General features: G+C 43.8%; 1 protein-coding gene across 1 annotated transcript in view; it reads right to left on the bottom strand.

Moving 5' to 3' along the window:
* The window catches only part of LOC148033916 (plastid transcriptionally active protein), a 63023-nt gene that overhangs the window by 1735 nt on the left and 47037 nt on the right, over positions 1 to 14251 (bottom strand). The window lies entirely within an intron of this gene.

Genomic DNA, 14251 nt, shown 5'->3' with positions numbered 1-14251 from the left:
ACCCTACCTATGTTCTATTATCAGTTTGTACTTTGTCATATGATTGTGTTTGAGTTTCTATGTTAGGGCATGTCTCCACATTCAAGCCTACAAAGGGAGTAATCTCTCATCATCAAGTGGATGTCGGGGTATAACAAGAGGAATCAGAGAGACTTTCAAAGATAGATTAGTAGATTACCTCTTCACTTGAATCTTGAAGCTTGATAAACCAAGAAGAATGAATCTTCAGCCATATGTATCTAAGGTAGCTTCCCAAATGCTCCAATAGCTCCAACTTCAAGCAATAAATGCATCCCGATGCTTGAAGACCAATCGAACTTCAAGATTGAAGAACCTTGAGCAACACAGACTGCTTACTAATGAAGAATTAAACCTCGAGATCAAGAATCACCAAATATTGCCCCGTGATGGCTTCTTGATGGTCAATGAGCTCAAATGGTTGCAACCTTGCTTCAATCTCCAGGTAGAAGCAATGTAGAAGAATATTCAGGCCAAGATAAGAGACTCAAACACGTCTACACTGACTCAATCCCCAAAGGAGCCTATGGTGAAAACTGAGCAAAAGTGGCATCCACTGCCAATTCAGCAAGGTTCTGACACGATCAGAGATCCTTCTAACTTCATTGGAGACATCACTGATGAGAAGCTGCAGCTAATCTTGACTCACAAAGCCAGGAAATCCAAAAAGTTACCTCAACAAGCCTTCAAACAAAAGCTGCATGAAGAAGATATACTTGGTTCTTTCTCATCAGATGTAGTGTGCAAGTTTGATAATGTTGCAGGGCAGTCAAGACCTCCGTTAGGGATGGACCCCCTCTCTTGGAGAGAGAGATCCGGAGTATGTTCCCTATTTTCAGCCTCTCTCTACTACTTCATTGCAAGGTACACAAGTTTCTACCCTTCTCTCTCTCTTTTTCTTCACTACCTTTGCTGCATGTTGGTAAAGAATAAGTTGAAGCAAGAGTGCCATATGCTAAACATGGCAAATCCCCTATTGAAGACCCAGTCATGTATGTGAATACAAGAAGGGGTGATTATTAGAAAAGTTTGGTATCTCTTCTTCTTCCTTTCCTTCTTTTCATTATGCTTCTAATAGTCAAAATGAGTTCGGTGCATCATCATCTTTGCATACAGCATCTTCACCTTTATTTCAATTTCATTCAACTAATTAAAATCAACTTAATGTAACACACCAGTTTTCAAACCCATCCATCCCACCCACTTCTTCCGTTGCATCACCATTACTCTTCCATTTACTCTTACATATCAATCACCACATGGTCTTGCACACACCACACCAGGGGGTTTGTCAAACACACATAACCTTTAGGACCTCTTCATCTCCATGCTCATGCACCTTTGGGGAAGGCTCAATATCCATCCTATGCACCTTTGGGTTACACCCCGCATGGGGTCTCTACCCCTGGTTACCCAAGTGTCGATCAACGAATATCACAGTTTATCTCCATAGTTGTCACTTTGCCATGCCCCACCCAAAATTTGAGGGCTTAGGTGCTCCACTGCCTCCACCATTGGCACCATATGGATACTCACAGTCTATTCTTGCTTGCCTAGTACCTCTTACTATTTATCTCCCTACCCTTATCTTTCTTACACTTCTTGTCCAACACCTCGTGAGATTTCTCCTCATCGGCCAAGCATGCTTTCTCTAACAAGACTCATTTCAACAAGTCTAATTATACCACTTGGTTGAATCTAATGAGACATATACTTGACTCTCAAAACCTATCAGACCTTGTGCAAGAGTTGAAACCCCAACCTGATCCCGCATTTGTTCCATATAAGGTTGTCTATTTTCCGAAGGCTAAGAATGCCTCTACCATAGTTGAGTTGATGCAAGGTCTTCTCCTTGAGTTTTACTCACAGTTACAACACTTTGATCTAGCATCCAAGTAATGGGCACACTTCACTGCCCACTATACGGCTCAAGTTAGGATCTATTGTATCACTTTTTTTACCATGAACTCCAAACTTCAAAATTACTAACCAAGGTGACCTTAAGGTCAAGTTGACTTAAGTATTGGTGACTTCTCGCTCAGTTCTCTACCACGAGGGCTCCCAAGTCCTCTGATGACTAGGTCACACTTTTTCCAAGTAAGCTACCAAGGAAATATTTCAATTTTACACAACATGTAATCTCACAGCCTACCATGTTCATCTTCTATGAATTTGAGTGTTAGTTATTGTGTTACACTTGGATGTTCAATCAATTTCATAGCCCTTGATATCTATAGGGGGCCCTTGGTGCCACTTCTGAGAAGGGAAAACAAGGGAAGGGAAAGAAAATTCAAAACCAAAGTTTAGATCAAAATCAAAATAAAAAACAAACTCGAAACTAAGCTAGTGAGTCACAAGATACCTCCCAGTCATCTCTCAAATGTGGAAAAATGTACCTAAAAGGAATAGGTAGTGTTAACATTTTCAAAAGACTGGCCATTTTGACGAGTGTCAATCAAAGGCAAGAGGCAAACAACAAAAATTAAAGACTCAAACCCTTGCCCCTTAATCAACAGGGGAGCCAAGGTGGTGCCAACCAAAATCAGGGGCAATGGCGTGGTCAAACCCACACTGCCACCAGTCAACCATCATAGTCCACTTTATTTTCAATGCCAAAGGGCTTGTTTGACTTGTCTGGTAAGGCTCACCTCATCTCTTCACAAACATCCAAGGCCTGAAGTATCGTTCACATTTGCGAGTTCTCTTGCGACAAGGTGATTGCAAAGGCACACTCTTCTCAACCAAGCACTTCTCCTATTTGGATTATGGACAGTGGAGCTACACATCATACAACCCCCATCCAAGACATTTTTCTCACCCAAGCCTCTGTAGTCAAGTATCTCCAAGTTGGGAATAACTCCTTAGTCACAATTCATGCTCCTGTTGTCAGAGTGCAGCGGTGCGGAAGCGTAGGACTGAGAGAGAGAGAACGCAGAGAGAGAAGGGAGAGAAAGAGACAGTGGACGATGAAGATCTGCTGTATATAGAATGCTGAATACAAAGATATACACGGGCGCAGTGCGCTGGACTGCGTGTCTCCACCTCGACGATGCGACCTGCTGTCCACCTCGAAGTTTGCTGCAGTCTGCACTGTCTGCTGTCTGAAATCTGTGAACAGAGACAGAAATCTGCACGGCACCGGTCTGTAATCTACGACAGAGTAGAGTGACCAGACTGCTGGAAAAATCGACTATAAATAGTCGAAAAACTGCCTGAATTGGGGCGCCAGAAAATAGGGCACAGCCTGAATAAGTCGGCTGCATTAAATGCAGCCGACTGGGCTGCAGGCAGTCGGACTGCCACGTGGCAGTCCGACTGACTGTGCAGCTGCCCTCCAAGACAGGCTATGAACTCGACCCACTTGACTCCAATCACCTTCTTCTTCGAGGGGCGTGGCACAAGTGACCAAGTGCCATTCCTCTCAATAGCCTCCAACTCAGCTTCCATAGCTTTCTTCCATGGGGCGGACTGTAAAGCCTCCTTTACGAAGGTGGGCTCTCGATCCTGCATAACACGGGACATCAAACAATAATTGGAGCAAACAAGCTCCGAAGAATGCGCCTGGTGCCTCCGTGACCGCCGCAGACCATCCTGCGGTCCCCACTCCTCAGGAACCGCCTCGATCCCTGAATCGCGGAGTGTGTCACGGGCCCAGCGAGGAGAAGGCCGAACCTCCCCTCGTCGTTCTCCATCAGCAGAAGACTCTGGAATATCCACCGGTGGTAACTCCTCAGAGGTGTCCGGTGGAACAGTAGACTCTGTGTCAGAAACAGAATCATAATCAAAAGGCACGGGCTCCAGTGGAACTGTAGAAGGAGCCCAACTCTCCCCTGGATCTCCAAGAACGGGGTGCTCCTCACCCGTTGAAGAAGCCGGAACCTCCACAAACCGCACATCACGGCTAGTGTACACATCCCGCTTGACGGGATCATACAGTCGGTAGCCTTGGGACTGGGAGCTGTAGCCAACAAATACCTGTTTTCGGGAAGCCGCTTCAAATTTATCACGGTGAGCCTTGGGAATGTGAACATAGGCATCACACCCAAAGACTCGAAAGTAAGAAACATCTGGCTTCATCCCAAAATAAGCCTCAAATGGAGTCATTCCTTCCACGGCCGAAGTAGGGGATCGATTAAGAATGTGGACTGCAGTAGCCACAGCCTCGGCCCACAGAACCTGAGGGGTCTGTCGGTGCTCCATCATGGTGCGCGCCATCTCGATCACACTGCGGTTCTTCCGTTCTAGAATACCATTTTCTTGAGGAGTATTGGTATTGGCAAACTCCTGGTGAATTCCTCTATCTGCACAAAACCGAGCAAATTCATTAGACACAAATTCACCTCCCTTGTCGGATCGCAAGGTCTTCAACTTCCGGCCTGATCGGTTCTCCTCAAAGAGAAGCCAATCCTTGAAGTGCGAGAAAGCTTCTGACTTTAGTGCCAAAAAATAGGCCCATGTCATCCTGCTATAGTCATCCACGATCAACATGAAGTACGAGCTCCCACGCAGGGACTCATTCCTCATAGGGCCACATAGATCCGTAGATACTAGCTCCATCGGTGAAGTAGACCGCCGCGAAGCTGTGTGGGGAATGGCATCCCTATGCTGCTTCCCCCGTATGCAGGAGACACATGGCTGCTGGCTCACCACTATATCCGGCAACCCTCGAACAAGCTGTCCACGTGACGCCCTCCGAAGATAGTCATAGTTCAGGTGACCAAACCGAGCATGCCATAACTCAAACTGTGACTGTGAGGTAAGAAGAAGAGTAGAGAGGGCAGTGGAAGACTTCAGTTTGTAAATGCCGTTCTCCTCATATCCGGATGAGAGAACCTTCCTCGATCCACGATCAAGAACTCGCACAGTAGAACTGTCAAACTCCACCAAAAGACCAAGGGAGCAAATCTTATGAACTGAAAGGAGATGGTACCCTAATCCTGGTACATGCAAAACCTCTGAGGTATGGGTGCCACCTCGTCCATCCGGAATAAGCTGCATCTTACCCCGACCTGCAATAGAAACTGAAGAGCTGTCTCCAATGAGAACCTGCCCACGCGAAGGTCGCAACTGGGCAACACCATCTGATGAAGGAGTCATGTGCCGTGAGGCACCACTATCAACAATCCACTCTCGAGCTTGGGGAGCCGTCATCGCAGCATCAGAAGCATTCGGTGAAGCGTCCTCAATGACAACTAGATGTAGAAATGCAGCTGATGAGGGTGCAGCCACCACTCCAGAATCCTTGGTATCCTTCTTCTTGGTGTCCTTCGAGTCTTTGTCAGGGCAATCCTTCTTCCAATGGCCAGTCTTTCCACAAATATGACATGTGGAGTCTTTGTCCTTGTCCTTCTCCTTGTCCTTCTTGGACTTGTTATCCCCCTTCTTCTTCTTTTGGTCCTTCCCCTTCTTCTGAGAGGCTTGACCTGTCAACGCCTCCGTCTTGGAAGCATTCTGTCCCTTTAACTGTTCCTCTTGGTCCAAGACCATAGGAACCAACTCTTCCCAGCGAAGAGTAGACTCTCGTCCCGAAGCAATAAGGGCAGAGTAAAATGTACCGAATCGTGGCAGTAACTGGGACAATAGTGTGATCGCCATGTCTTCGGAGGAAATCGGCTTCCCCGCATTCTGAACCTGCATCTGTAGCTGCCTTAGCTTGTTAATGTGTTCCCTTAGCGAAGAAGACTTATTGACGGACAAGGTCCGCATCTGTACCTCCAAAGAAACCCTCTTCATCAGGGTCATCCGATTGTACATTTGATCAAGCTCCAGCCATATCTCACGAGCCACCGTCAAGTGCTCGATGTGAGCGATCACGGCTGTAGTGCATGATAGAAAGAGAAAGGATCGAATCCTGGCATTCAATTTGTCCCAATGAGACTGGGCCCTGGCCAACTCCGTACGAGCATCGGAAGAGAGTTTGGACTCATCTCTTACCGAAGGCCGGTCAATATCCTCCTGTACCAACTCCGCCAAGTCATAGGACTCAAGGATGGCCAACATCATAACGCGCCAAATGCGGTAGTTGTCGCCGTCGAGCTTCTAATCTGAAGGAAGAGCCGGTAAGACAGGCACCTTCCGGTCCATAATCGCCTGGAACTCCAAGTCCATCTCTGTAGACATCTTCACCTGCAATGCCTTCTCAAACGCAAAAGCAGCCCCCTCTGACTGGGTAAACTCAGCCTGCTAAGGCTCTTCCGCGTCCCGAAGCTTCTTCACCCGCCGGAGGCGATGAAAAAGTAAAACTTGCACTTTTAGGTTGAAAACTCAAACTTCCTCCGCGTCAAACAGCAGTAAACAGCAGCAAATCCACCGCCTGTACTCCTTTCCTGTGCGCCCACACTCGTTTCAGCCTTGTTCCAAGGCGCAGCCCTCCTGTCTGCCCTTAAACGCAAAAAACGCAAATTTGTGTCGCGATGGAAACTCCACTTCAGGTTGATTCTGCGCTCAGTCAGCCCTCAAACACTGCTCTGATACCATGTCAGAGTGCAGCGGTGCGGAAGCGTAGGACTGAGAGAGAGAGAACGCAGAGAGAGAAGGGAGAGAAAGAGACAGTGGACGATGAAGATCTGCTGTATATAGAATGCTGAATACAAAGATATACACGGGCGCAGTGCGCTGGACTGCGTGTCTCCACCTCGACGATGCGACCTGCTGTCCACCTCGAAGTCTGCTGCAGTCTGCACTGTCTGCTGTCTGAAATCTGTGAACAGAGACAGAAATCTGCACGGCACCGGTCTGTAATCTGCGACAGAGTAGAGTGACCAGACTGCTGGAAAAATCGACTATAAATAGTCGAAAAACTGCCTGAACTGGGGCGCCAGAAAATAGGGCGCAGCCTGAATAAGTCGGCTGCATTAAATGCAGCCGACTGGGCTGCAGGTAGTCGGACTGCCACGTGGCAGTCTGACTGCACAGTCCGACTGACTGTGCAGCTGCCCTCCAAGACAGGCTATGAACTCTAACACCTGTAGCATCAATTTTGCAACTAACTAGGGTCCAGATCTCACTATGCTAGACGATGTCTATCATGTTCCCTAGCTTAGATTGAACTATTATATGTTCAGTATCTTTGTCAATTGGGGCAAGCGGTCTTCTTTATAGCAACCATAGTCAAGGTCCTTAACTATTAGACTCGTTTAGTGATTGCTCACAATGAGGCACAACCTAGTAATATGTACTACATTTCTTTCCAAGCCGATAGTTGATGGGCTCAAAGTTCCACTACTTCTAGGCCTTGGCCACCACATGGGAGCCTACAGACAATAAGCGCCCTTAGCATTATTGCTTGGGACATCTGGAGTATGACTCTATGAGCTATCTCGACTCTAGATGGTTGAGAGCCGTTCACCCCTGAAACTGTCTAGAGATGTCTGTAAAGCCTCTTAGCTACAAAAAAATTACCATACTCCATTCCCATAGCAGACTACATAGAGAGCAGAGATGCCTCTTAGATTGATCCATGTTGATCTTTGAGGGCCGATATCCACTGCCGCCTTACTTTTTTTTTATAGTTGATTTCTCCGAGTATATGTGGGTGTACTTCTTAAAGCATAAATCTGACGTATTCACCTACTTCTCTACTTGAATACTATTGGTATATACCCACACTAGTCATCATGTAGGTTGCATAAAGAGTTATAGTGGTGGTGAGATTATCTCCCATGAGTTCATCAAGTTTCTACAACAGCATGGCATTTCTCGCCAACTCACATCTACCAACTCCCCTTCTCAAAACAAAAGTCATAGAGCATAGAAACCATACAGCCATGAACATGGCATGCTCTATTGTGTGCAGCAATGCTTCCTAAGCGACTTTAGATCGAGGCTATTAGCACTTCCGCATACATCCTCAACTAGCACCCCACTACGTTAGTCTCTCACATGACTCCATGTAAGGCATCCTTTGATTCTTGGCCTATAGTTTCCCACTTAAAATTTTTCGGATATCATGCTTACATACACACTCCTGATGATAGGATAGGAAATCTTAGTATCCGAATTAATCTAATTTTTGTAGGATACTCCTTTGAGGCGAAAGCCTACCATTTGTTTGATCCTCAAAGAAACAAGGTGATCGTCTCTAGAGAGATTTAGTTTTTGATGAGATGAATATTCTATAGTCTTCTACACTAGACTTCAAGCCACTTTCTCAGAAATACACCATTGGAGATAGTGCCTTCTAAGCCAAGTCCACTACCAGCTCTTAACCTTACCTCTATAAATTCCTCAACCCCCTAGGCTCCCTCCAGAGACATATTACCTCACCGGTACCAGCAAACCATGTAAAATTCAAGGATCCTTCCACCAAATTCCACTTCATAGAGTCCAAAAGATCTGTACGGCTTGCCCCTCAGTCTTCATTTGCATCGTTGTTTATAGCTAACTATATAGCGCATTTCCCAAAAAGTTAGCAGCACGATGCTCTTCAACACCCCCAATGGCAAGAGACCATGGAAAAAAAGCTAGAGAGTATTGACCAAAATGAGACTTGGACCTTGGTAGATTGTGTAAGTCACAAAAAAGTAGTTGGAACCAAGTGCATTTTTAGGACCAAGCTAAAAGCTAATGGGACTTTAGACAAGTACAAGACTTGCCTTGTAGTACAAAGGTTTCGACAGAAGCAAGATATTGACTATGAAAAGTCAATTTTCCCCTACTATGCTGTTGACATATTTCCATTCACTGGTTGCGCTTGCCACTCACCATGGTTGGCCAATCTATCAAATGAATATTTAAGTGCCTTTCTGAAGGATTATCTGAAGGAGAAAGTCTATGTGGAGTAGTCCCTGGATTTTCTTCTACTCACCAAAAAGATAAGGTTTTTTGTTTGCGGAATGCTCTTTATGGACTAAAGCAAGCACTGTAGTCTTAGTTCCAAAGGATGGATAAGTTTCTTAGGACTCACAAATACCATTTTATCCCTTATGACCCGAACTTATATGTCTATTTCACTTCATAGGGGATTGGCTATATCTTGTTAAATGTTGATGATTAACTTCTCACTGACTCAGATTCTACTACCATAGCAAAAATGAAGACCCAACTTAGTTCCACACTTGAGATAACCGCCCTCAACCAATTGTCTTATTTTTTGGGGATAGAGATTGCTCGTTTCAAGAATCGTACTTTTGTCTCCCAACAAAAATACGCTCTTCCGTTGATGAAACAATATTGTACACATTAGACATGGCATGTAGCCACACCTCTCAATCATATTGTCCACTTATCCAAGGATACTCTCGATCAACCCTTCGATGAGCATACCTATAGATTTGTTACAGGAAAGCTTATTTGGTTAATGCACACTAGGCTAGATTTAGCATACTTAGTCAGTTTGCTTAGTCAATATTTCATTGCACCTAAGATATCACATTGGACTACTTTTATGTTCTGATATATCTTCCATATACCTATTCTTATGGATTGACTTTTGGCCTGATCCATGGAGGCTACCTCTTTTCCTTGGGACAAGGCTCCCATTCTTTGGTCAAGCCATAAGTAGGAGACAGTGACAACTTCCACGGCTGAGTCTGAGTAAAGAGCTCTTTATGATGGCACTACCCAAACCATCCATTTAAGGAGCTTGTTGGCAGCACTTCAATTCTTTTGTGCTACTTCGACTATGATGTGTTATGACCACTAGAGTGCAATTGCACTAGCTAGCAACCCTATCATCACCCCATGGATGAGGCACATTGGAGTACACTTCCACTTCACCACAGAGCACGTTGAGCTAGGCATTGTTCGCTTGAAGTTTGTACCTTCCAATGACAACTTTATAGACACATTGACCAAGGCAATCAATTGGCCGTTTGTAGTACCTACTTCCTAGGATTGACTTATGTATACTCTCCCCTATTGCTTCAAAGTGACGGGGAGGGGTGTTGAGCTAAAAATGCATTAGCTTTACTTAAACAGCCCCAAAACATGCTTAATTAATAAAGAAACCTTGTTTATTTAAAAGAAACGCGATCCTAGAGAGTTTAATGTCCCATAAGCACAAACTTACTTGGGAGGGCCCAAACTTTCTATAAATACGTATGCTGCCCTTCATTCAACCCTCAATCTTATTTTTGCAAATTTCACGTGTTTCAACTTGCTGCGCACACCCCGTTCACTGAGGACATCTTAGCCAAAGCTGTCCATTGCTGTCTCCATCAATTGGCATCTGATTTCCAGCCCTCTTCACACAATTTGGAACTGATTCCAGCCAAGCGACTGATGTTCCTGTGCAGACCTGCTGCTGTACAACTTGTCACATCATCATAGTCCTACAGTCTACGTTTTTAGTTTTTCTCTTCCTTGCAGCCTGTCCTGCCTGCGTTTTTAGTCTTTCTCTCTCCTCACTGCTGTTTGCATCGGATCCAACTTCTCACTGCTACGTTTGCTGGTGTTCGACATCTAGAGGCTGCCTTGCTGCTATTCAAAATCCATTCAAAGTACAACACACTCTCCAACTCATTACCCCTACCCCCTGATCCTTGAGATACAGAAGTTCGAGGTACAGTATTCATTCACTGCATAGTGTGTTTGCTGCATGAGCATCATATATTCAATAGTCATATCACTTCATTCATTCATTGTGTTCATTGTCTCTGAGCTACCCTAACCCTAATTGTGTTCTTTTATCAGTCTGTGCTTTGTCGTACAATTTCTGTTTATGTTTCTCTGTTACAGCATTTCTTTACAAGGAGGTGACTCCCTCCAGCTTTCCCTTCCGGTTTAAGAGAGAGACGCTTTTCTTTTGATGGTGATAGGATGTTTCTTACACATTGATTTAGACATTATGTACTTCGTATCTCCGCATCATCAAGATAACAATGATTATAAAAGAGCGCTTGGGCAAGTAAACAATTTCCTTGCAAGCACACTATCCAAGTGGCACCCTTACATAGCATTTTCCATGAGCATGACTAGTTGCATTGCCTCTTGTATAACTCCAGTGCATCGACATTATGCTCTTGTAAACATGCATCTATGTGCATTTATCCCTTGTCAATCTTTGGAGTGGTCGACTCTAGATCCACCATATTTATAACATTGCACATGGTAGTCTCCCTTGCTTGCTTCACATCCTCAACTTGCGTAGCTTGCTTCCATCTCCTTTTTTTGCCTCTACCACATATTGCCCACATTCCCCTTTTCATCACCATTGACATCTACTAGTAGTAGGAATAGTCTTGTTTTTTGTGAAGATCTTGGGGCTGACCATCCCTTATCATTCTCCCTTTGGGACACTATTACTCAATAGGCCGAAACCTACTTAAAAACCCTCACTCAATGATAAATCTTTTGAAAAACAAAACAAAAGCCCTCCTTTTTTTTAAAGATAGTCCATTGTGTTTCCATCCACCTTTAGAGAACTCAATAGGCCACTGAGCAACCGACACATACCCTTTGTCTAATGTTTTGGTCTCTCTGGGTTGAACACTTCGACTCTCTTGGCAAGATAACCATCACCTCTATAGTCTTGTTAGGTCATTGGATAGTTGATGTGCATCCTTAGCCCGACATCCTGGCTACTTTAGGGTGGGACACCTTGGAGAAAAGAAGAAGACAACAAGCTTGGGCTTATTTGTAGTCTCTATTTTATTACACTTTTGGGTCTGATAGGGGGTGTTGAGCTAAAAATGCATTAGGTTTCATAAACAAACCCAAAACATAAGCTTATTAATGGATTTAAACCTTTTATTTAAAACAAACGCAGCTCTAGAAAGTTTGTGTCCCACATGCAAACCCTTATTTGGGAGGCTCCAAACTTTCTATAAATAAACAGACTACCCTCCCATTCAGTAAATCTCATTTTTGCAAATTGTGGAAGCGAGAGCCTTGCTGCCCACACCCCATTCACGAAGGCATCTCAGCCGAAGCTGCCCACACTATCTACCATTATCTCACACATATTTGTAATCTTCTTCTTCTTGTTTTCTCCTCTTCCAACTATTGCAAGCTATCCATCACTCCTCAAAGTTTGTGTTTTGCTGCTTGGCATCAATTTGAAGGCTGCGTTTACTACTCCAAAGAGTCCGTCTACTATTGGTGATCATCCCCAAGCTATGTTTGCTGTACAGATCACTCTATGTACGTGTCACCTCCCCATGTTGCATTTTTCCTCAGTTGCCACTTGAGCTGCCTAGAGAAAAACCTAAAGGCTATGTTTTAATCTCTACTACTCCCGCCTTGATTGCCAAACAATCTACACTATTACGTTTGCAAATTTTCTCTCTCCTTTGCTTGTCTATCACTAATTCAATTGCCCACAGCTGCATTTGTTGGTGCTAGAGTGCTCGAGAGAAAAGGGACTTGAACCCTTAACCAATGGTTTTGGAGACCAGTGTTCTAACATGTTAAACAACACCTTCTGAGGCTACCTTGCTATATTTTGGGATCCATTAGGAATATGAGACACTCTCCAACTCTCAGTCTCTGCCCAATCCTTGAGGCACAAGAGTTCCCGTTCAGTATTCCTTCATTGCATAGTGGGTTTGCTACATGAATATTATATTCTATTCAAATTCATTCAGTTTACTATTCTTTGTATTCATTGTCTCTAAGTTTTCCTAACCCCAACTGTGTTCTATTACCAATTTGTGCTTTGTCATACAATTGTGTTTGAGTTTCTATTGTAGGGTATTTCTCCACACCATGCATGTCAAATCCATCGAAGGACACTTGTACTTTGTTATCTTCATTGATGGCATGACTCGTCATTGTTGAGCATATGCTTTCAAGCACAAATCAGAAGTGTTTACATGCTTTAAAACCTTCTTAGCCTTGACCAAAAATGATAGTGGATGCAAGCTAATTACACTTCATACAAATCGAGAGAGAGAGTGCATGTCACGAGAGTTCTAACTCTTTTTTGGCTAAAAGAGGCATTACATATCAATGTACTACACCTTACACACCTCAACAAAATGATATGGCTTCAAGAAAGAATAGCACTCTGATGGAAATGGAACACTATATGCTTTCAAACAATAAGGTGCTCCCAAAGTTTTGGCTTGATGCTAATATATATGCAGTCTATCAATTGCATCATAGCCCCACTAAAGCATTGGTTAAATGTATGCCTTATGAGGCTTGGAACTATTGAAACCTAGTAGTGTCATACACTCATGATTTTGATTGTTTGGCATATGCTTTGGCATCATAGCCACGAAGACATAAGTTGCAAGATAAGACTATCAAATGCATTTTCATTGGTTATAGTGCAGAAAGTAAGGGGTACCACCTATAACCACCCTCCACGAACAAAATTTGTCATAGAGATGTGATATTTGCTGAACATGCTGATCAGCCCTTCATGGACTGCAAAAATCAGCCCAATGTTGGGCCTACGGATGTATTTGACAGTTTGTTACCATTGTTTCAACAAAGTGCACCTGATTTTGGTCAATTTCAGTAACCTATTGAGGATTTACAGCAGCAAAATCAGCAACAAACACATACTGATTCAGGAAGCTAAAACGGTCCCTAGATGGTTGTCAAATACATTACAAGACAACAAATAGTCCATTCCACTTCCCAATAGAACTAGAGTCGCCACTCGCCATGCACAAGGTAACTTGGTTGCACAAGCACTCATACTCTATTCATAAAAATTGGCGCATGGGAGTTATGTGACTTGCATGAAGGTAAGCGTAATATAGGCACAAAGTGGGTTTACAGATTAAAACGCAGATTTGATGGTACCATTGATCACTACAAGGAACGTCTTTTTGCCAAAGGGTTTGCTGAAAAACATGGGATTGACTATGATGAGAGGTTTGCACCTAGTTCACATATGACCACCATTCGTAGTGTTATTGTCTTGGCTGCCCATTTTGATTGGCATGTGCATTAGCTAAATGTGAAAAATGCTTTTCTAAATGGTGATCTTCATGTGGAGGTTTATGTCACATAAACCTCTCATCTTTGTTCAAAAAGGCTCAAAGAGCAAAGTGTGCTGATTGTATAAGGCCCTCTATGGTTTGAAGTAGGCAACTAGGGCATGGTACAAAAAGATACATGCATATTTGATTGCTCTTGGCTTCAGTAATTCACACACCAAAAGCACGCTTTATGTCCGTAAAGATGGGGATAACCTCTTGATTCTTATTTTTTTTGTGGATGATATGCTATTGACTAGACCTCATGAGATAGATTTCAGCCTTAAAAGCTGAATTCCGACATGCTTTTGAGGTCACAAATCTTGGTAACTCACATTACTATATTTGCAACAGTCTAAATA

Source organism: Lygodium microphyllum, chromosome 7 (genome assembly GCF_053477565.2).
Source record: "Lygodium microphyllum isolate KBCC chromosome 7, Lygodium_microphyllum_v1.1.10, whole genome shotgun sequence".
Lineage (NCBI taxonomy): Eukaryota > Viridiplantae > Streptophyta > Polypodiopsida > Schizaeales > Lygodiaceae > Lygodium > Lygodium microphyllum.
Note: the sequence above shows the minus strand (reverse complement) of the source record. Positions and strands in the feature narration are given on the sequence as shown.